Raw genomic sequence first — 21,043 nt, 5'->3', positions numbered from 1 at the left:
CCAGCACATTCTCAGTCACTCCCAGTTGTGCTCAGTTGCTCTAGCCTCATCTCAGTTGCTCACAGCCCCTCCCAGTCACCCTCAGTGCAATCCCAGTTGCTGCCACTGTGATCCCAGTATGATCTCAGTTGCCCCAAGCATGGTTCCAGTTTCTCCCTGTTCTTCCAAGAGTGATCCCAGTTGCACCCAGTTACCCCTAGTATAGTCCCAGTCACTCCATAGATGATCCCAGACGCTCCCAGTCATGCCCAGTTGCCTCACTGTAGACCCACTCACTCCCACTTGCTCCCACTTGCCCCCAGCATGGTCCCAGTTCTCCCCAGCATGATTCCAGCTGTTCCCAGTGTGGTTTCAGTGCCCCCATTACGGTCACAGCCATTTCCAGTATAGCCCAGTTGCCCTCAGCATGCTTGTAGTCATTCCCAGTCAGTCCCAGTTGCCCCTGTAAGTTTCCAGTTACCCCAGTACAAACCAGTCACTCCCAGTGATGTCACTGCTGGGATCCCCCAGCCCTCTCTGCGTTCCCCCCATTGTGAGTCTCCTGAGAGGAGCCCCAAGGGCTGAAGTCCCCACCCAGGGTCCCCAGAAAGCCTGGAGGAGCAGAGCCCTGTGCCCCCCAGGAGCCCAAAGTGGGGAGCCCAGAGAGGGGGGGCGCCGCCATTGGCAGGACCCTCAACAGCCTGGAGAGGGGCAGGGGGGACTCCTTGGACCCCCTGCACCCCAAAGCACAGAATAAGGGGAGAAGGGACCCCAGGACCCAACATCCTCCAACATTCCTTAAGCGGGGAGGTGGAAAAGGGGGGAACTCTTCAGATTCCTGGGACTCTCAGCAGCCTGGGGATGGCAGGGACCAAGTAGAGCGGGGACCCCCAGTACAAGGGTGACCCCAGGCAGCTGGGATGGGGGGAACCCCCAAACACCCAAGGGGAGAGAGCAGAGACAGGGAACTCCTGGGAGGCGTTTTCAGGGCTGAATCTTGGTGTTTGAGAGGTTTTTCTGGACCCTCGATGCCCAATGACCTCTAGAGATGGACTTGGGCAGGGCAACTTTCAAACTCAATGTACTCATCCCTTGTTTTCACCCCAAACCAGGACTTCCAAAACCTTGGCCAGGTGGAGGAGGAGGCTGCGAGGAAGAGGAAGATGCCCCGGGACAGCCAGGCAGGTGAGGAGGAAGTCAGTGCCCCTTTCCCCCTCTCTCCTGCTTCATCTCCCAGCCCAGCATGGCCCCCGGCTGCAGGACAACCCTGCTGCCAACGCCATCCTGCTGGGGATGAACTGAGGGGATCTCCTTCATCTTCCCTCTGGCACGGAGACAAATCCCATCCTCTCCTTGTCCTTTCTTCCCCAGAACAGGAGTTGAGGATGGAGACCAGGGAGGACAAATGCCCACAGCAGAACCTCGTAGAAGAGGCCATTTTGAGCAACTCTACGGTTTTCAAGGGGGAGGAAAAGCCCCAGAGATCCCAGAGGAGGAGGGGCTCCAAACCCATCCCAGGGTGCTCTGAGGAGGAAAGATCCACCCTGAGCCAGGAAGGTGGCCAGAGCTTCAGCCAGGGCTCTGAGCTGGTGGTCCATGGGCAGGTTCATGATGGGGAGAAGCCCCACAAGTGCTTGGAGTGTGGGAAGGGCTTCAGCCAGAGATCTCACCTGAGTAGCCACCAGCGGATCCACACTGGGGAGAGGCCCTATGAGTGTCCCCAGTGCGGGAAGAGGTTTCAGACCAGCTCCTATCTCCTCAAGCACCAGCGGATTCATTCAGAGGAGAGGCCCTTCCGCTGCCCCGACTGCCGGGAGGGCTTCAAGTGGAATTCCACCCTCATCACCCACCGGCGCATCCACACTGGGGAGAGGCCCTACGAGTGTGAGAAATGTGGGAAGAGCTTCAGCCAGAGCTCCAACTTGATCAGCCACCAGAACATCCACGCTGAGGAAAGGCCATACAAGTGTGGGGAATGTGGGAAGGGCTTCAACCAGAGGTCCCACCTGATCATCCACCAAATGATCCACACTGGGGAGAGGCCCTATCAGTGTTCTGAGTGTGGGAAGAGATTTCACACCAGCTCCAATCTCCTCATGCACCAGCGGATTCACACAGAGGAGAGGCCCTTCCGCTGCCCCGACTGTGGGAAGGGCTTCAAGCAAAACTCCAGCTTGGTCGTCCACCAGCGCATCCACACTGGGGAGAGGCCCTATGAGTGTCCCCAGTGTGGGAAGAGCTTCAGCCACACCTCTAATTTGACCCGACACCAACGGAGCCACCGGTAAGTGAGGACCTTGGGAATGCCTTGACTGTGGAAAGAGTTTCCTGCACTGCTCCAACTCCATCCCCCATTGAGGGCCCTAATTAGGCAGAGCCCTGGTGTTCCACATTCCCGGTTTTCTGCACTGGGGAGACACTGGGCTGGTGGTCCTTTTGTTTGGTGGTCCTAACAATCTTTTGATTCATTTTCATCCCTTTAAAACAACCCAAACTCAGGTAAAATCAACCAATTCATCACAGGCATCTAAAGCATCACTTTTTAGTCTTTTGGGGGAATCTGGGAATCAGGGAGATACTTGGGAGGGTATGGGGGGTTTAAGGTGTTTGTTGTAGTTGTCTCCATTTCTTGGCACTCCAAAAGACATGGGGGATTGTGTTGTGGTGTGTTTTGTTCTTTTGGTTTGTTCTGTTACTTCCCTGGGTTGTTGGTTTTCTCCTAGTTTGTCCCCACCTAGCCAGTTGTCAATCCTTCCCCCACCTGCCCCTTCCTTCCAGACTGTTCCCTGTCATTCCCCTGACCCTCAAAGCCTCATGGGCTCAGGTGACCCACGCTCCTCCCCTTGTTTTCCCTCTTGGTTTGTCAAATGTAAACCCCACCGTTCACTCCTCCCCTACTCTCTTACCCTTGGCTAAAGATTTGAACCCTCCCCTGAAACCTCCCCCGTTTTAAACGAGCTGGCACACAGCTGCCCCTGTCTTCAGTTCCTGGGCCCTCCACTGGAATAAAACCCTTTGGAACCCAGCCCGGAGCTCTCCCTCTCGTCCTTGTCTCCACCGTGTGCCTGGTAACAGCCCAAGTGCCGTAGAGCATCATCTCCAAGCCGCTCCTTAGGTCATCCTGCTTCTGGGGAGTGTCCCACTCCCGGCGTGGTGCCATGGAAGGGCCAGCCGGCTCTGGCACTGCGTCAGGATTGATCTCTCAGCTCAAAACCACTCACTGCCACTGAATACTACTCAGTCTCAGCCCAAAAGTACTTGATTCCACAGGCCCTCAGGGTGGAATGGGGTTGGAAGGAGTTTGGATGAAGTGTGCTGCAAATCTGGAGGGGTGAGATGGGCATTGGGTGGAGCAGGATGGATGGGATGGGGTTTGGGAGGGGTGGGATGGGGGAAACCAGGCTTGAGAAGGGGGTCTTGATGTCCAGCAGGGGTGGGATGTGTTGTGGTGGGGATTGGGAGGGTGTGGTGAAGTCTGGAATGAGACAGCATAAGGTTGGGGATGATGAAGAAAGGAGTAACCCGTTTCTGAGTGAGTTTTTGGGTATTCTGCATTCTTGTAAGAATTTTGGTGCATCCCACGTTTCTGAGGTGGTTTTGGGGCACTCCCCAGCTCTTGGGGGGTTTCCTGAGAGCAGCTCCATGCAGCCCCATTGCCAGGGGTGGGTGCCTTGGGCACCAGCTCAGAGCTGCAGCCAGAGTCCGTTGCTTCGGTGCTGGAGAGCAGAGAAATGATGAATGGCCCCAGACATCTCCAGGGTGTGTTTGGGGGGCCAGGGCAAGTTCTGCGTAAGTGGGGCGCTCACTGCTCCTGCCCCAGCCACTGCAACTTCTGCTCCAGCCCCAAAGTGGCTGCCAAGGCCCTGGCATCCCAAAAACGCCACCTGTGAGAGGGACCAGAGCAGGTGAGGCTGTGACACGGCTGTGACACTGACACATCCCATGGCCCGGAACTCCCAGCAGCTGAGATGGTGCTGGATCAACAGTCCTGACTGTGGATCTCTCTCTCTTCTCCTGACTTCCTGTTCTCAGAGTCTGGATAACTTGGAGTGGTAGGGTTTAGGGTTTTCTGAGTCAGTGCTTGGTGAAGTGCCTTATCATAATTCCAGGTTTAAGATAAGTTATAAGGTAAGGTAAATACTATTCTTCTGTAAATGGCTAAGTCATAGGTTATAAGTTCGGAGAAATACTGTCAAGTGCTGTTCTTCTGTTAAATTGTGAACTTTTAGGTGTAAGTGAAGGTTAAGATAGAAGTTAAGTCCTGTTAAGTTTGAGCTCTGTTCAGTTTTTAGGCCGTGTTCCTTTTATCCGTGCCCTCACTGTCCTCTTGTCACACACACAAAGGGACAGTTCTGGGTTTGTTTCTAGTTTGATGGCCTGGATTTTGTTTGGTTGTATTTTTTTCTTTGCTTTCTTATTGTGCCTCAAGTGTCCAGTCAGGGATAGAATGACTCTTTTCAAGAAACTTTGTCATGCCTCTGCAGCTGTTCTCCTAACCGGTGATTTTTGTCAAATATGCTAATCTGCTAAATTTGTAAAACTGTATTCTCCCTGGGGGGTGGGTGGTGATGGCTGTTTTGTGGACATTTCCCATATCTGCTTTTTGGAGGTGTCCAATAAAGATCAGCCTTTCTATTACCTCCTCTATAATATTGTCTCCAAAGGGTGTTACTTTATTTCTAGGTTCTGTAAGGCATCAACGCAGCGGGGCCTCCTGGCACCCAGGAGACCACTGTGACACAATGACATCTTGGGGAGCCAAGTGTCAGCTGCAAACACAGCGGGGCCTCATGGAAGCCAGGGGCCACTTGGACAGTGCCAGGGCACGTGGAACTCAGTGTCCACTGTGACACAGCACAGCCCCATGGAACTCAGCAGACCACTGTGACAACATGGAATCTCACGGATGCAAGGCTCTGCTTGGGCAAAGTGGGGCCTCCTGCGACACAAAGCCTTTTCCATGTGCCACCTTCACTTGGCTGTGGTGTCCTTGTTTGTCAGCAGTGGTTTATTTGCCCACCTGAACCCCCCTCCATCTCTTCCCCATCACTGGATCTGGCCCTCAGTTCTGAACTCAGTGGTGCCTCCAGCATTGAAGCCCCTCATCTCCAGTCTGAGGAATTAGGAACTCCTGGAGTCCATGAGGAAACTGCTGACTGGATTTCAGAAGCCATAAACTGCCTCTTTTCTTCTGCAGAACCTTCTGAATGTAACTTTTTTCAATCTCAGCCTTTTTGTCTTTTTTTTTTCATTGTTGCATTTTCCTAATATATTCTTACTGTATGTTTTCCTCAAACAAATATCATTACTCACAGTATTTCCACATGAATATCTGCCATTATTCAGTATCTCAATGACTTTCAAAAGCTTTGTTCCTTGTGTATCTGAATAAAATAATGATTTTTTGCAGATGTGAAAGAAAGAGGCTCCCAGCAGAGCCAGCACAGCCAGGGACAATGGCCCTGGCTCTTTCCACATCTGCTCCTCCCAGCTCCACACTCCCCTTCGCAGAGCCCTTCTGTGGGTGCAAGGCTGGGCTGCTGTGGCAGTTTGGTCATTGTCCTGCTGCGTGTCCGTGCTGTGACCACCCTCCACAGTAAGGGCCTCAAAAGGCAAAGGCCACATGTGGAAGCACAGAAATAACAAATGAGATCAATTCTCTCCTTCCCATCAGCAGACAATGTCCAGCCAGCTCCTGGCAGGAAAGGAGCGAGTTCATGCACTTTGTACTTGGTATGAGAAATGTCTCAGTAAAAGACATCCGCAGCCCTCACCACCACCCCCATCCCCCTTCTTTTCCCTCAGTTTATTGCTGACCATGACCTCACAAGGAATGGGACATCCCTGGGGTCAGTCCAGCCCAGCTGTCCCCTCCCTGTGCCCTCAGGAACACTTTCCCACCCCCAGCCCATTGGTTGTGGGGGTTGCAGAGACGCCCTGGGCAGAGGTCAGGGCAGGGCTGGCAATGTCAGGGCAGAGCCAGGGGGGCAGAGAGATGGGAGTGTGCAGCCTGCAGGGACACAGCGCAGCTGGGGGACAGCGCAGGACAAGCTGTGCCGGACATGGCCAAGGGCCCTGGCAAGGCTGGCAGTGCCCAGGAGAAGCCAAGTCCTGGTGTCCTGGGGCACAGCAGCCTCTGTGCCACCAAGGGCTGTGAGCAGACACCTTGTCCTGAGGCCCTGGGGCCTCCTGGCACAGCCCCAGCAAGGCTGGGCACTGTCAGCCCCTTGTCCTGCCCTCAGCATCCCCCTCCCATCCCAGTGGCCTCAAGGATCTGCTGGAAGGAGTCCCTGGGGAGCCTTGGTCAGGAATGGCCCCGGGGGGCTCCTTAATGCTCCCAGGGACTGCAGGTTCTTCAAAGGACCTTGGGTTTTGGCTTTTGCCTTGGAGTCTCTGAGAGGTCTCTGCAATCATGGCCTCCAATTATCTGCTTTAATTAGTCCCTTGAGAGGCTTTGTCAGTAATGACACTCAGTGGGGCTCAATAATGCTTCAAGGCACTTGAGTTATTTTAAGGCACTTTGTGTTTCCCTTTTAAAACTGACTCTAGGGGAGGTTTGGCAATCACACCCTCCAATTATCTGCTTTAACTAGTCCCCTGGGATTCTTAGTCAGTAAAAACATTTGGGCTCATTGGTACTTCAGGGTACTCAAAGTTCATTAGGAACTACTTTTTGACATAGTCTGGATGCTGTGGGTGATAATTTGCCTCCAATTATCTGCTTTAATTAGTTCCTTGAGATTCTTAGCCAGTGACAATACTCAGGCTCATTAATCCTTCAAGGTAGTCAGGTTAATTGAAGTACTTATTTGTGCCACTGAGTCTCTTAGAGGTTTGTTCAATCTTGGCCTCCATTTATCTGCTTTAATGAGTCAATTTAGAGCTTTGCATTGACACTCAGTGGGGCTCATTAATGCTTTGAGATACTCAAGGTGTTTAAGGTACTTTGTATTTTCTTTCCTACACTGAGTCTCTGAGAGGCTTTTGTGCAATCCTGGCCTCCAATTCTCTCCTCCAAGGACTCCATGAGGAGCCTGTTTTGGACATGGACCTCAGTGGGACCCATTAATGCTTCCAGGCACTTTGGGTTTTTATTCCGACTTTGACTCCTGGAAAGGTTTGTGCAATCTCCTCTCAGGCCCTGAGGTTCCAGGGCTCAGCACCAAATGCACCACGGGGCTCATGAGGATCAAGCAACTCCTGACAAACCATGGCTGTGCCTTGATTTCCCTCTGCTCTAGTGCAGTTCTTTAGGAAGTCTTTTTTCCTGGAGTAATGGAGAAATCTTTCAAAGAGCTTCAAATAAACCCACATTCCTATTTTCAAGGGTGTATTTGTTTTGTTTAGAGAAGAAGTGATTGCGGCATTAAGTGGCTGAAATTAACCCAGGGACTCTCCTAAGGAGGTCTGGCCTGCTCAGTGAAGCTGTGCCTTGAGGTCTGACCCAGTATGGACAACCTTGCTCCACATTCCACAAGCCCATCCTGTCTCTCCTCACTCACCTGGGACCTGCTTTGCTTGGAGAACTGGCTGCACTCAGGCAAAGAGGGGTTTTCTTCCTTTTTTAGCAATCTAAAACTCCTAAATTTCAGACAATCTCCTCAAATGGGTGTGCTAAACCCAAGGTGCCAACAAGGAGGTTCCCCTTCCCCAAGAAACAACCAACCAAAGAATGTTTTAGACACACAGGAAGTTGTACAATAAACACAAATCCAGAGTTGGCTGAAGGCAGAATTAGACCAACTCCTGAAGGACAGACAAACTTTGAACTCCTTGCAGCTCTGAGCTGCAGCTGGGTTGTTGGGAGGTGTATGAGTGTCCCCAGAGTGAGGGGAAGGGAAATGCAGAGAGGCCTGGGAGTGCTTCTGTGCAGACAGGTTGTGGGGAAGGGCACTGCAGGCCTGGCCTGGGCCAGGAGTGAGGGGCTGTGGCCATGGACACTGCCCTGAGCCCAGTGCCTGGGCCCCTTGCCCAGGGCTGCTGTCAGTGGCCAGAGCCAGAGGGGATCCCTTGCTGGGGGCTGTGCCATGGCCACCTGCCCTGTGCCGCGCTGGCTGCTCAGGCGCCGCGGAACCAGCAGCAAACGCCACTGCCAGGGCCAAAGGCAGCTCAGCCAGACAGAAAGGGGCAGTGCTGGCCACTGTTCCCATGGCAGCCCTCCCTGGGACACCACACCTGGGTCACCTGTCCTGGCAATTGCCATGGAAACCCGGCTCATTGGGAATGCAATGGTGGAGAAAGGTTTTAGTAGGGCCTGTCCCAATAGGACAGAGGGTGGTGGTTTTAAACTAAAGGAAGAGAGGTTCAGATAAGGAGAGATAAGGAAGAGATTTTTGATGATGAGGTTGGTGATCCAGCAGGACAGGTTCCCAGGGAGGTGGTCAATGCCCTATGCCTAGAAACATTCCAGTCTAGCTGGGACAGGGCTCTGAACAACCTGATCTGGTGAAAGATGTCCCTGCTCATGGCAGGGATTTGGATGAGATGAGCACTGCAGAGCTCTTCCCATCTGTGATAAATGTCCTGGAATTAATTCGTGTTTATCATGATATGCTGTATAAAACCATATTTTTAGGTTTAAGGAATGAAACATTCCTGGAAGGATTGCCTTTGCCAGCAATCCGAGAGTCGCCCACTCTCGAGACAAAGGAGGGTGGCATCCATGGGAGATGGGGCTTTCTGAGATAAGCACAGCCATCAGCGATCGTTGGCCCGGTGATCAACACCTGATATCAATCTCTTCTACCTCATTGTTGGGGGTTGGGTTTGTTCCTTCTTTATCTGGGGAATTTTTTCCCCACGGGTTGCCAAGGGGACCGGGTGTTGGATACTTGAGAGTGCTTGGCTGAAACAAAGAGATGGACAAAAGGTGGAAGGGGGAGATAACGCAGGTAAAAGACACAGCTTGAGGCAGCTGCGTGCTTTTCTGCTTCCGGCGTTCGGGAGACGCGTGTCGGCCGCTCCTCGAGGATCTCAGCCGCCGCAAAGCATGCCGAGGAGAAGCTGGGCGCTTGCTGCCTCGCCTTCGAGCTGCTTCGGCGCTGCTCCTCTTGCTGCAGCGTGACCCTGCACTCCCTGCGCTGCCGGGACATCCTGCCCCTGCCTGCCGGGACACCCTGCCATCCCAGCTACCAGCCCGGGACTTTTCCACTGTTCCAGCTTGGTGCTCTGAGGATCCTGCAGGGACACCGAAACCAAACTGCCCTGGGTTTTGTGAAACAAAGCCCTCAAGGTTCTTGGTACTGTTGTCGTTTGTCATTAATGCTGTAGTTGTTTGGTGGGGGGGGAGTTTTTTTTTTGTGTTTGTTTGCTTTGTATTACATACTAGTAAAGAACTGCTATTCCTATTTCCCAAATCTTTGCCAAAGAGCCTCTGATTGTAATTTTACCTAGCAGATACCTGTCTTCCTAAACCAAGACAGATTTTGGCGCCCAAGTGTGGGGCTTGAGGGCACTGAGAAAAGAAAAGGGAAGAGAAATAGCAGTTCTTAACTAACCTAGTACTTTCTTTTGTGTGCGTTGGATATAAAAACCTCATTAGGCTGCATCATGTGGTCTAACTTAGCCTGGTTTGGGTGGCATGTGGTTGTGGCTGTATTCCTTCCATTTGCAGGCCCTTATCTAAACATGGGCCCTATAACTAAGGCTACTGTGACTGTCATCCAGTTTATTTTATGGCTTAATAAGGTGAAGAACTCATGGATTTTTAATTTCCTCTGGAAGGCAGGCACATGGATTCAGGGCTATCGTACACTAACTGTGTGTTTTTGGAGTTACTTTAACAATGGTACCTACTGTGAGGAAATGACACCGGGGGAAGTTTCTTTTTCCCAACCCTTTACCCATCTCTTTGGGTCTGCCCCACCAGTTTTTGAAGGGTTTAAATCCTCTCTGAATGCTAATGATATCATACAATGGCTGGTGCTGCTAATATGCGTATTCTGTTTAGCATTCAGAGATAAGGGAAGATTGACCTGGATAACCACCCTGATACCTACCCCACAGAATAGGGATGATACCCCAGAGCCTGACTCTGCCCCACAGCCTGCCTCAGAAAGGACCCACCCGGATTGGGTTGAGGCTCTGGTAAAAGAGATACATGAGATGGGCCAGATGCTGAGGGAGTACATTTCCCCAGCTCATGAAAAACCCTCCCCCTGCCCCGAGAAGGCAGAGACTGATGGTGCAGCAGTGGAACCCACAGATGTTACAACTGTCCAGGTTCCAGCTGAACCACAAGGGCAGCCACAGCCAGCAGCAGTCGCCCCTGTGGAAACAAGGAAGTGTAAAGTGAAATCGTCAGATCCTGATATTAAGGGTAAGAAAGGAGGGTCCTCACAGTCCACAGAAGAGCCACAGGTTGAGATCATCACTGAGTCCCTGACATATGAAAGTCTACGTAATCTGCAAAAAGATATTGCACGACGAGGACGTGAGGCTTATACAGCCTGGCTACTTCGAGTCTGGGACCTTATGGGTACAGGTGTGCAACTGGATAGTGCTGAAGCAAGGAATTTGGGACCCTTGACCCAGGACTCAGGTATAAATCAGGTATTTGTAAGAGAGCAAGGGCCCCTTTCCCTTTGGGAACGACTTCTAATGAGTGTGAGAGAGAGATTTGTCCACAGAGACAGAATGCAAGAGCACAACAATAGAATGCGATGGAAGACCCTTGAGGAAGGAATCCAACAGTTGAGAGAAGTGGCAGTATTGGAAGTACTTTTTGGGAGGACCGGACAGCATGATAATGACCCCGACAAGGTTAAATGCACAGGGCACATGTTGTGGAATCTGGCAACTCATGGACCATCCCAATACGCCACATTCATCGCAACAATTAATGCCGAGGATAACCGAGAGACAGTGGGTTCTGTTGCCAACAAGCTCAGAAATTATGAAAGTATGATCAGTGGCCCAATGCAGGCTCATGTCTCTGCGGTGGTGAAGGAACTCAAAGAGGAGATAAAAGAGGTGAGAGAGGAGATGAGAAGGAACAGTTCCCATGTAGCACCGGTGCGAGTCACAGGCCCCAGAATCAGAGCCCAACATCCCCCAGCAAGAGAGAGAGGGTACACCCCTCGAGCTGACCTGTGGTTTTATCTGCGGGACCATGGGGAGGACATGGGAGCGTGGCATGGGAAACCTACTTCTGTCCTGGCAGCACGGGTACGTGAGCTCAAGGAGAGAAACGCTAACAGAGGGAGTTCCACTAGAATGAAGGTAGCCTCAGCCTCCCATGAGCAAGCTGCCAGGTATTACGGAGGTGGGAATGCTGTGTCAGATTCCCTCGAAGGAACCTCTACCATGTATGTCCAAGAAAACAATAATAACCAGTGCTAGAGGGGCCCTGCCTCTAGCCAGGAAGAGGCACGGGAAAATCGGGTTTTTTGGACTGTGTGGATTCGATGGCCTGGCACATCAGAGCCACAAAAATATGAAGCTTTAGTAGATACTGGGTCGCAGTGTACTCTAATGCCATCAGGACATGTGGGGGCAGAACCAATTTCCATTGCCGGGGTGACGGGGGGATCACAGGAACTGACTCTGGTTGAAGCCGAGGTGAGCCTGACCGGGAAGGAGTGGCAGAAACTTCCGATTGTGACCGGCCCAGAGGCTCCATGTATTCTGGGCATAGACTTCCTCAGGAATGGATATTATAAAGACCCTAAAGGACTCAGATGGGCTTTTGGAATAGCTGCTGTGGAGACAGAGAACATTAAGCAGTTGAACACCTTGCCGGGACTATCAGAGAACCCATCTGCAGTGGGACTCCTGAAGGTAGAAGAACAACAAGTACCTGTTGCCACCTCGACAGTGCACCGTCGGCAGTATCGGACAAATCGGGACGCCGTGATCCCCATCCACAAGATGATCCGTGAGCTGGAGAGCCAAGGGGTGGTCAGCAAAACCCACTCACCCTTCAACAGCCCCATCTGGCCTGTGCGCAAGTCTGATGGAGAATGGAGACTGACTGTGGACTATCGTGCATTGAATGAAGTGACTCCACCGCTGAGCGCTGCTGTGCCGGACATGCTGGAACTTCAGTACGAGCTGGAGTCCAAGGCAGCGAGGTGGTATGCCACTATTGACATTGCCAATGCATTTTTCTCCATTCCTCTGGCTGCAGAATGCAGGCCTCAGTTTGCTTTCACCTGGAGGGGCGTGCAGTACACCTGGAACCGGCTGCCCCAGGGGTGGAAACACAGCCCCACCATCTGCCATGGGCTGATCCAGGCTGCACTGGAGAAAGGTGAGGCTCCGGAACATCTACAGTACATTGATGACATCATTGTGTGGGGAAAGACTGCAGCTGAAGTGTTCGAGAAAGGAGAGAGGATCATCCAGATTTTGCTGAAAGCCGGGTTTGCCATCAAGAAGAGCAAAGTCAAGGGACCTGCCAGAGAGATCCAGTTCCTGGGAGTAAAGTGGCAAGATGGACGGCGGCAGATCCCCACTGAGGTCATTGATAAGATCACAGCAATGTCTCCACCGACCAGCAAAAAGGAAACACAAGCTTTCCTAGGAGCCATAGGTTTTTGGAGGATGCACATTCCTGAGTACAGTCAGATCGTGAGCCCTCTCTACCTGGTTACCCGCAAGAAAAACAATTTCCACTGGGGCCCTGAACAGCAACAAGCCTTTGCCCAGATCAAGCAGGAGATTGCTCATGCAGTAGCCCTTGGCCCAGTCAGGACAGGACCAGATGTGAAGAATGTGCTTTATTCTGCAGCCGGGAACAACGGTTTGTCCTGGAGCCTTTGGCAGAAGGTGCCAGGGGAGACCCGAGGCCGACCACTGGGATTCTGGAGTCGAAGTTACAGAGGATCTGAAGCCAACTACACTCCCACAGAGAAGGAGATCTTGGCCGCCTATGAAGGAGTTCAAGCCGCCTCAGAAGTGATTGGCACAGAAGCACAACTCCTCTTGGCACCCCGACTACCAGTGCTGGGGTGGATGTTTAAAGGAAAGGCTCCCTCCACGCACCATGCCACCGATACCACATGGAGCAAATGGACTGCCCTCATCACACAGCGTGCCCGTATTGGAAACCCAAATCGCCCTGGGATTTTGGAGATAATTACAAACTGGCCGGAAGGAGAAAACTTCGGTTTCACGGACGAAGAGGAGCAGGTACAAGTGATACGAGCTGAAGAAGCTCCTCCATACAACCAACTGCCAGCAGAAGAAACACACTACGCTCTCTTCACTGACGGTTCCTGTCGCATCGTGGGAATGAACCGTAAGTGGAAAGCAGCCGTATGGAGCCCCACACGACAGGTTGCAGAAGCCACTGAAGGAGAAGGGGGATCAAGTCAGCTTGCTGAACTCAAAGCTGTTCAATTAGCCCTTGACATTGCTGAAAGAGAGAAGTGGCCAAAGCTCTACCTCTACACTGATTCGTGGATGGTAGCCAATGCTCTGTGGGGCTGGCTGGAAAGGTGGAAAAAGGCCAACTGGCAGCGTAAAGGAAAACCAATCTGGGCTGCTGATGAATGGAAGGACGTTGCCACTCGTGTAGAGAAGCTGCCTGTGAAAGTCCGCCATGTAGATGCCCATGTTCCCAAGAGTCGGGCTAATGAGGAACACCAAAACAACAAGCAGGTAGATCAGGCTGCCAAGATAGAAGTGTCAAAGATAGATTTAGATTGGCAACACAAGGGAGAGTTGTTCCTAGCCCGATGGGCCCATGATGCCTCGGGTCATCAGGGCAGAGATGCCACCTATAAGTGGGCCCGAGACCGAGGGGTGGATTTAACCATGGACAGTATTTCTCAGGTTATCCATGACTGTGAGACATGTGCTGCAATCAAGCAAGCCAAGCGGGTGAAGCCCTTATGGTATGGTGGGCGGTGGTCCAAATATAAATATGGGGAAGCCTGGCAGATTGACTACATCACCCTTCCCCAAACCCGCCAGGGCAAGCGTTATGTGCTAACCATAGTGGAAGCCACCACTGGATGGTTGGAGACCTACCCTGTGCCTCATGCTACTGCCCGGAACACCATCCTGGGCCTGGAAAAACAAGTCCTGTGGAGACATGGCACCCCTGAGAGAATCGAGTCGGACAATGGGACTCATTTCAAGAATAGTCTTATAAGCACCTGGGCTAGAGAACATGGCATTGAGTGGGTGTACCATATTCCTTATCATGCACCAGCGGCCGGGAAAGTTGAACGGTGCAATGGCCTGCTTAAAACTACCTTGAAAGCACTGGGTGGGGGAACCTTTAAGAATTGGGATACTAATTTAGCAAAGGCCACCTGGTTGGTGAACACTCGAGGTTCCACCAACCGAGCAGGTCCTGCCCAATCTGAGCCCTTGCAAAAGACAGACGGAGATAAGGTTCCAGTGGTACACATGAGAGGTATGCTGGGAAAAACTGTTTGGATTAATCCTGCCTCCAGCAAAGACAATCCCATCCGTGGGGTTGTCTTCGCTCAGGGACCAGGTTGCACCTGGTGGGTGATGCAAAAGGATGGAGAGACCCGATGCATACCTCAAGGGGACCTTGTTTTGGGGTGAACTACCCATGACAATGTGGCTGCATCCATATTTGCATATATATATATGTATTTTTAATAGTTAAAACTCAATGTAATATGTTTGTATGGGAAAAAAATTCGGGGTGGATAATGTTGGGGGTTGGGTTTGTTCCTTCTTTATCTGGGGAATTTTTTCCCCACGGGTTGCCAAGGGGACCGGGTGTTGGATACTTGAGAGTGCTTGGCTGAAACAAAGAGATGGACAAAAGGTGGAAGGGGGAGATAACGCAGGTAAAAGACACAGCTTGAGGCAGCTGCGTGCTTTTCTGCTTCCGGCGTTCGGGAGACGCGTGTCGGCCGCTCCTCGAGGATCTCAGCCGCCGCAAAGCACGCCGAGGAGAAGCTGGGCGCTTGCTGCCTCGCCTTCGAGCTGCTTCGGCGCTGCTCCTCTTGCTGCAGCGTGACCCTGCACTCCCTGCGCTGCCGGGACATCCTGCCCCTGCCTGCCGGGACACCCTGCCATCCCAGCTACCAGCCCGGGACTTTTCCACTGTTCCAGCTTGGTGCTCTGAGGATCCTGCAGGGACACCGAAACCAAACTGCCCTGGGTTTTGTGAAACAAAGCCCTCAAGGTTCTTGGTACTGTTGTCGTTTGTCATTAATGCTGTAGTTGTTTGGTGGGGGGGGAGTTTTTTTTTTGTGTTTGTTTGCTTTGTATTACATACTAGTAAAGAACTGCTATTCCTATTTCCCAAATCTTTGCCAAAGAGCCTCTGATTGTAATTTTACCTAGCAGATACCTGTCTTCCTAAACCAAGACACTCATCAAGGATGTACATCTGAATACCAGACTCCCAGACGCCCAGACAAAGGCCTGTTCCTCCCTGGAAAAAACTATTCACCAGACCAGTGACCAGAAAAGGAACCCAGTGAATATGCATCAAGAACCAGAGGAACAAAGACGGATGAAGTAATAGATTGTGCAAACCAGAAAAGGTGTATAAAAGTAGACCCTGCACTGACCGAAATTGTGAACCAGGGGAAATTCGCTGCCATAGGGGCCGGATCTGTGGTTCACCCGGTGCCGATCGCAGGATTGGAACTGTATTTTACTAGTGGCTTTATCGAGGGGTTTGTTGGGGGTTTTTTTTGGTCAATTTTTAATATATTCTTTTGTTTTATAAAGTTGGCTGATCATTTATGACACATTCCAGGATTTATAACCATTCCAGGATTGCATGGGGAGGAGGGGCTGTTCACTGGACTCCATCCACTCCCTTGACTCCTCCTTGTCTCTGCTGGAGCCCACATCCAGCAGCCAAAACCAGCCCCTTCTCTGGCCTTTCCCCCCTGCCCCAGGGGCTGCCAGAGCCAGGGGGGCAGAGGTGACCTTTGGGCTTTGCAGGGCTCAGGCACAGCGGCTGTGCCAGAGTCAGGGCTGAGGTGACACTGTGTGGGCTGGGGCAGAGCCCAGGCAGAAATGAGCCCTGAAGAAGCAGCTCTGCAGTGGTGGCCACCAGGCCGGGTTGCCAAGGGAGGCTTCTGGCCATGGCCTGGAAGCAGCTGCTGCTGCCAAGGTGCCTTTGGTGCCTCAGGCTCTCCCTGGCACAGCTCCCAGTACGGCACTCCGCACTTGTGCCTGAGCCCTTCCCTGTGTTGGGGCTGGCCTGGGGCTTTTCCTGCAGCAGGATCTGTCCTGGTCCTGGCACAGGAAAGGCAGTTCCTGCTGGAGCGGGAGGCTCTGCCTGGAATGGGCTCCAACAACTCCAGCAAGGCCCTGTTTACTTCAAAATTGCTTCCTAGAGCACTATATTCTAATAATTGTTATAGCTCCTATACTGTGGAGTAAATAACTTTTTTAAATTTACTCTGTGGTGTAAATATATCTTTCTGTCTAATCCTGATCAGAATCAATCATAGCTGTATTTATAGAAATGTATCTGGTGTTCCATCATTAATCCTGTGGGACAACTTGCATTTTGGTTCAATTCCACCAGTCTGGTCTTTTACACATAAACCTTTGACAAAGTCTGGGGCTAGGACTGGATCTGGCTGATCCCAGTCTCCTTTCTGAGATGGAATTTTTAACGTCTAGGTGTCCTGGAGGAATTCGAGGGTCCATGGTGGCTGCTGGGTGTCATTTCTCCCGCTCATGACTCAGCAGGAGTTTCTCCAATGAAGAAGTGAAGCTTTTGCCTGAAGCTTTTCCCACTCTGCCCACGACAGGAAGCCCTGTGAGTGTCTGGGACATCCCGGCTCTTTGGCAGCCTGGGCACTCCTGGGATGTCACCGTGGAGCCCCCGTGAGTGCCTGTGACAGATGGGTGCCTTTGCAGCCCAAGGTGCCCTGGGATGTCCCTATGGCATTGCTGGGACTGCCTCTGACCACAGGGCTCTTGACCATCCCAGCTCAGGCCTGGAGCCAGAGTCCCTTGCCATGGCAACCATTTGCAGTCCCATTTCCAGGGCCATGGGATCCCAGAAGCACAGAACTGGCTGAGTTGGGAGGGAGCCATCAGGATCCTGGAGTGCAACTGCTGGCCCTGCACAGGACACCCCAACAATCCCGGCCTGGCCCTGGCAGCGGTGTCCAAACGCTGCTGGAGCTGAGAGAGCCCTGGAGCTGTGACCCTTCCCTGGGAGCCTGTTCAGTGCCCCAGCAGCCTCTGGGGGAAAAACCTTTCCCTCAGATTCAACCGAAACCTGCCCCGGCTCAGCTCCAGCTGTTCCCTGCAGTCCTGTCCCTGGGCCCCAGAGGGAAGAGGTTCCACAGCCCCCAGCCAGGGACCCACTCCCAAGGCTGTTGCCAGGGTAGCCAGGGCTGGCCCCAGCTGTGATGCTCGGTTTCCACGGGCCGGGCTTTAGGAATGGGATTCCCCAATTTCCTGCTCCTGCTAAAACGGTGCCGGCCCTCGCTGACCTCCAGCCTCCCACTGAAAGTACAAAAGGCAAAGATCCCAGGCTGGGATAAGAAAAATTTATTGAGAACAGCAACAAGATAAGCAACAAATAGGAACAGAAACAATATTAATAACAGAAGGCATAATACAAACGGTGTACATGGTAAACTACAACAACTCCTACTACAACTGACTGGCTCTTCCTGGCCATGCATTTCCACCTGCCTGGAAAGGACACCCTTCTCCTTGGGAGAGAGAGAGAGAGTCCCTTTCCTGGCCTTGGCAATGACCTGAGTTTGGACTGAATACAATGACAGGGCCATGACCAGACTCTGACGGTCTTCCATCCCACCTCACATCATTGCCAGGGGCTGGGAAAGGGACAGGTGTCCTCCCAGCAGGGATCACAGTGAATGTGGGTCCCCGGGGTCCTTCCCGGTGTGGGTACTCTGATGGGGAATGAGGTTGGAGACACACACAAAGCTCTTGCCACAGTCGGGGCACTCACAGGGCTTCCCTTAATGGTGCCTCCGTTGGTGTTGGGTCAAGGCAGAGCTCTGGGTGAAGCTCTTCCCACACTGGGGACACTCGTAGGGCCTCTCCCCAGTGTCGATGAGCCGGTGGGTGACGAGCTGGGAGTTTTGCTTGAAACCCTTCCTGCAGTCAGGGCAGCGGAAGGGCCTCTCCTCTGTGTGAATCCTCTGGTGCCTGAGGAGATTGGAGCTGGTCTGAAACCTCTTCCCACACTGGGGACACTCCTAGGGCCTCTCCCCGGTGTGGATCCTCTGGTGCTTGATCAGGTTGGACCTCTGGCTGAAGCTCTTCCCACACTCCAAGCACTTGTGAGGCTTCTCCCCATCCATGCTGCTCATGGACCACAAACTCAGAGCCCCGGCTGAAGCTGTGTCCACCTTCCTGGCACAGGTTTGGTCTTTCCTCCTCAGAGCACCCTGGGATGAGTTTGGAGCCCCTCCTCCTGTGGCATCTCTGGGGCTTTTCCTCCCCATTGGATTCTTGCACTGCGGAGCTGCTCAAAATAGTCTCTTCCATGAGGTTCTGCTGCGTGGATTTGTCCTTCCCAGTCTCCATGTTCAGCTCCTTGGCTGGGGAAGGAAGGACAAGGAGAGGATGGGATTTGCCTCTGTGCCAGAGGGAAGGGGAAGCAGAACCCCTCAGCTCATCCCTCGCAGGACGGCATTGTCCTGCAGCCGGGGGCCATGCTGGGCTGGGAGTTGGAGCAGGAGAGAGGGGGAAAGGGGCACTGACTTCTTCCTGACCTGTCTGGCTCTCCCAGGGCATCTTTCTCTTTCTCGCAGACTAAACTATAAAATTAATAAATAACTAAAGTTGAAGTATAAAAAAAAACCAAACCAAACTCTGGCAGAGTCAGAATACAACCTGACATCCGGGGAGTCCGTGTCTTGGTAGTGCTCCAATCAAGTTGTACCTGCAGTCCTCCTGGAGTGACAGATGTGGTTTTCCTGAAGCAACACTCCTGTAGAAGGGTGTAGTTTTCCTCTGAAGGTCCAGTAGTGGTGTAGATGGGTCTGGTCTTCCTCTGGGAATCCAGTGGGGACAGGCTCCTTCTGGTGTTTTCAATGTCAGATTATATCCAGGTAGGAATATTTGGCTCCTCCCTCTGGGTGGAGCATCTCACAATGGGATGATGTAATATTATCAGTCATGCAATGAGACTCAATGGCCCATTAACAGAAGATATCTGGCTGGAGGGAGGATGGGTCGTAGAAGAGATAAAGAGCACTGCCCCACCTGGTTTTATCAACTGGCCCATTAGCAGAACATACCTCCCCTTGGAGTTGTGAGGCATGGGTCATGGAAGAGATAAAGAACACTGCCCCACCTGGTTTAAACAGATGGTAAGAGAATACAAACTTTTGGTTACATCTTGCATTGCAACAAGAGACAATTGATCAAATGCATATTCATGAAGATTATACACATTTAAACATGTCTTTGAGTGCACATTTTCGTGGAATTCTTTAGCTTAGTTTGACCCCTGACCTCATCTTCCTAAGCGCAGATGTGATTTTGAGACTTTTGTATTTTATTTCCTCTCGAGGCTGCCTGGTCTGGTTTGACAGTTATTGATGGCCAAAGGGTCGGTGGTGGATTCCTCTTGTCTCTTTTGGTGTTATTTGTCAGAGGTTTTTTTTTCAATGTTATCTAATCATCCAGACATTTTAGGCAAGGTTTTTCTTTCAATCAACATCAGCGATTTCTCTATTGTCAGTCAGTTAAAGAAATAAAGTCATCAGTCATTATTTCACAACCACAGTCACTTGTGCAAAAGTTAACAACACACAGCATATTTTAATATTTTAATGTTATTATTTTCTATTAAACAATATCATTTATAGTTATGGTTATATTTATGGTTATGTTTATCATTTTTATAATATATATTTATTGTTTTACAATGTACTCTATTTCAATATTTAGCAAAACCCTAAACTATAATACATTTATCACACTGAAATATGCAATGTCCACAGGGATTAGAGTAGTACCAAAAAGGGATGACAAATTATACTATATCAAAATCAGTTAAAAAGAGATGACAAACTGTACTACATCAAAATAATTTGCAAAAGCCAACACAGAACAGCAAAAGCTAAGAACTACACAGTTATTTCTAACAGGTCTCCTGGCCTAACAGAACACCAGGGCTGTGCTAAATTTGCAGATTTAAGGAATTACAAGTATGCATGCTAGGAGTACTAAGGATACATGAAAGGTATGTAAATGAAAAGGCAAAAAATCATCTTGACAGATTAAGACTGTCTTGGGTTAAAAAGTCATCTAATGGTGTAAAACAGAAAAATCCTCAGTCCGTGCTCTGCAATACTCTACCAACTCCAAAAACTGCTGTCAATCTTTCTTTTTTTGGTCTGGGGTAATGGTGCATGTCAAATTCCTTGTATTCTTTCTTCATTGATGCACACATGTAACTCTCCAGTCAAAACCTGTCCCAGACATTTTCCCAACTATTTCACCTTTTTCTCTACCAACTGCGCCTTCTTTTCAGACACTCCAAGTCCCCTTTTCTAGCAAGGAAATTAGGCAGCTTCACAGAAAAAAAGCCTTTTCAGCTACCTTTTCCTACTCTCCCCAAAAAACCAAATGTAATTCAAATTTTAATTCAAAATCTAATTTTAATCCTAAATGCAACAACCAAATTCCTGAGGGTGAGGTAAATTCTCTTCATATTTTCTGTGTCATTTCTCACCGTTATTAATTTGCATTCCCACTTTAGCCATCAAATCCCTCCCCAGTAAATTACGCTCAAAATTAGGAACAAAATTACGCTCAAAATTGGGAACAAAGTAGAATTTGTGCATTTCAAACCTATCCTTCACCTCTACTAAAGTGCACTCACTCATCCTATCCACTCACCGCTTGAATAATCACAGATCTTTTTGACAATTTTCCCTCCTTAGGAATATAATTTAGGGTTTAAGGATAAAAAATTAACAATCCATCTCCATTATCCTCTGGACTTCTATCTGTCCATGATCCCATTGTCACTCCTGGCTACTTCTCTCCCTCCTTTCTCTTTTCTCTTCCACGCAAGCCTAACTTTAAACTTTCTCCACCTTTCCTCCCCATTTTCTTCCTGAATTTCCCAGCTCCGGGAAACAACATCCTTTTTTCCACACAACAA

At 50.9% G+C, this 21,043-nt stretch overlaps 1 pseudogene; it reads right to left on the bottom strand.

Moving 5' to 3' along the window:
- Positions 1–21,043, bottom strand: part of LOC136303661 (uncharacterized) — a 372,218-nt pseudogene that overhangs the window by 141,758 nt on the left and 209,417 nt on the right.

Source organism: Chamaea fasciata, unplaced genomic scaffold (assembly GCF_029207755.1).
Source record: "Chamaea fasciata isolate MVZ Bird 193981 ecotype frontalis unplaced genomic scaffold, bChaFas1.0.hap1 SCAF_40, whole genome shotgun sequence".
In the NCBI taxonomy this organism is placed as follows: Eukaryota; Metazoa; Chordata; class Aves; order Passeriformes; family Sylviidae; genus Chamaea; species Chamaea fasciata.
The sequence above is the reverse complement of the archived record's forward strand: the minus strand, read 5'-3'. Positions and strand labels throughout refer to the sequence as shown.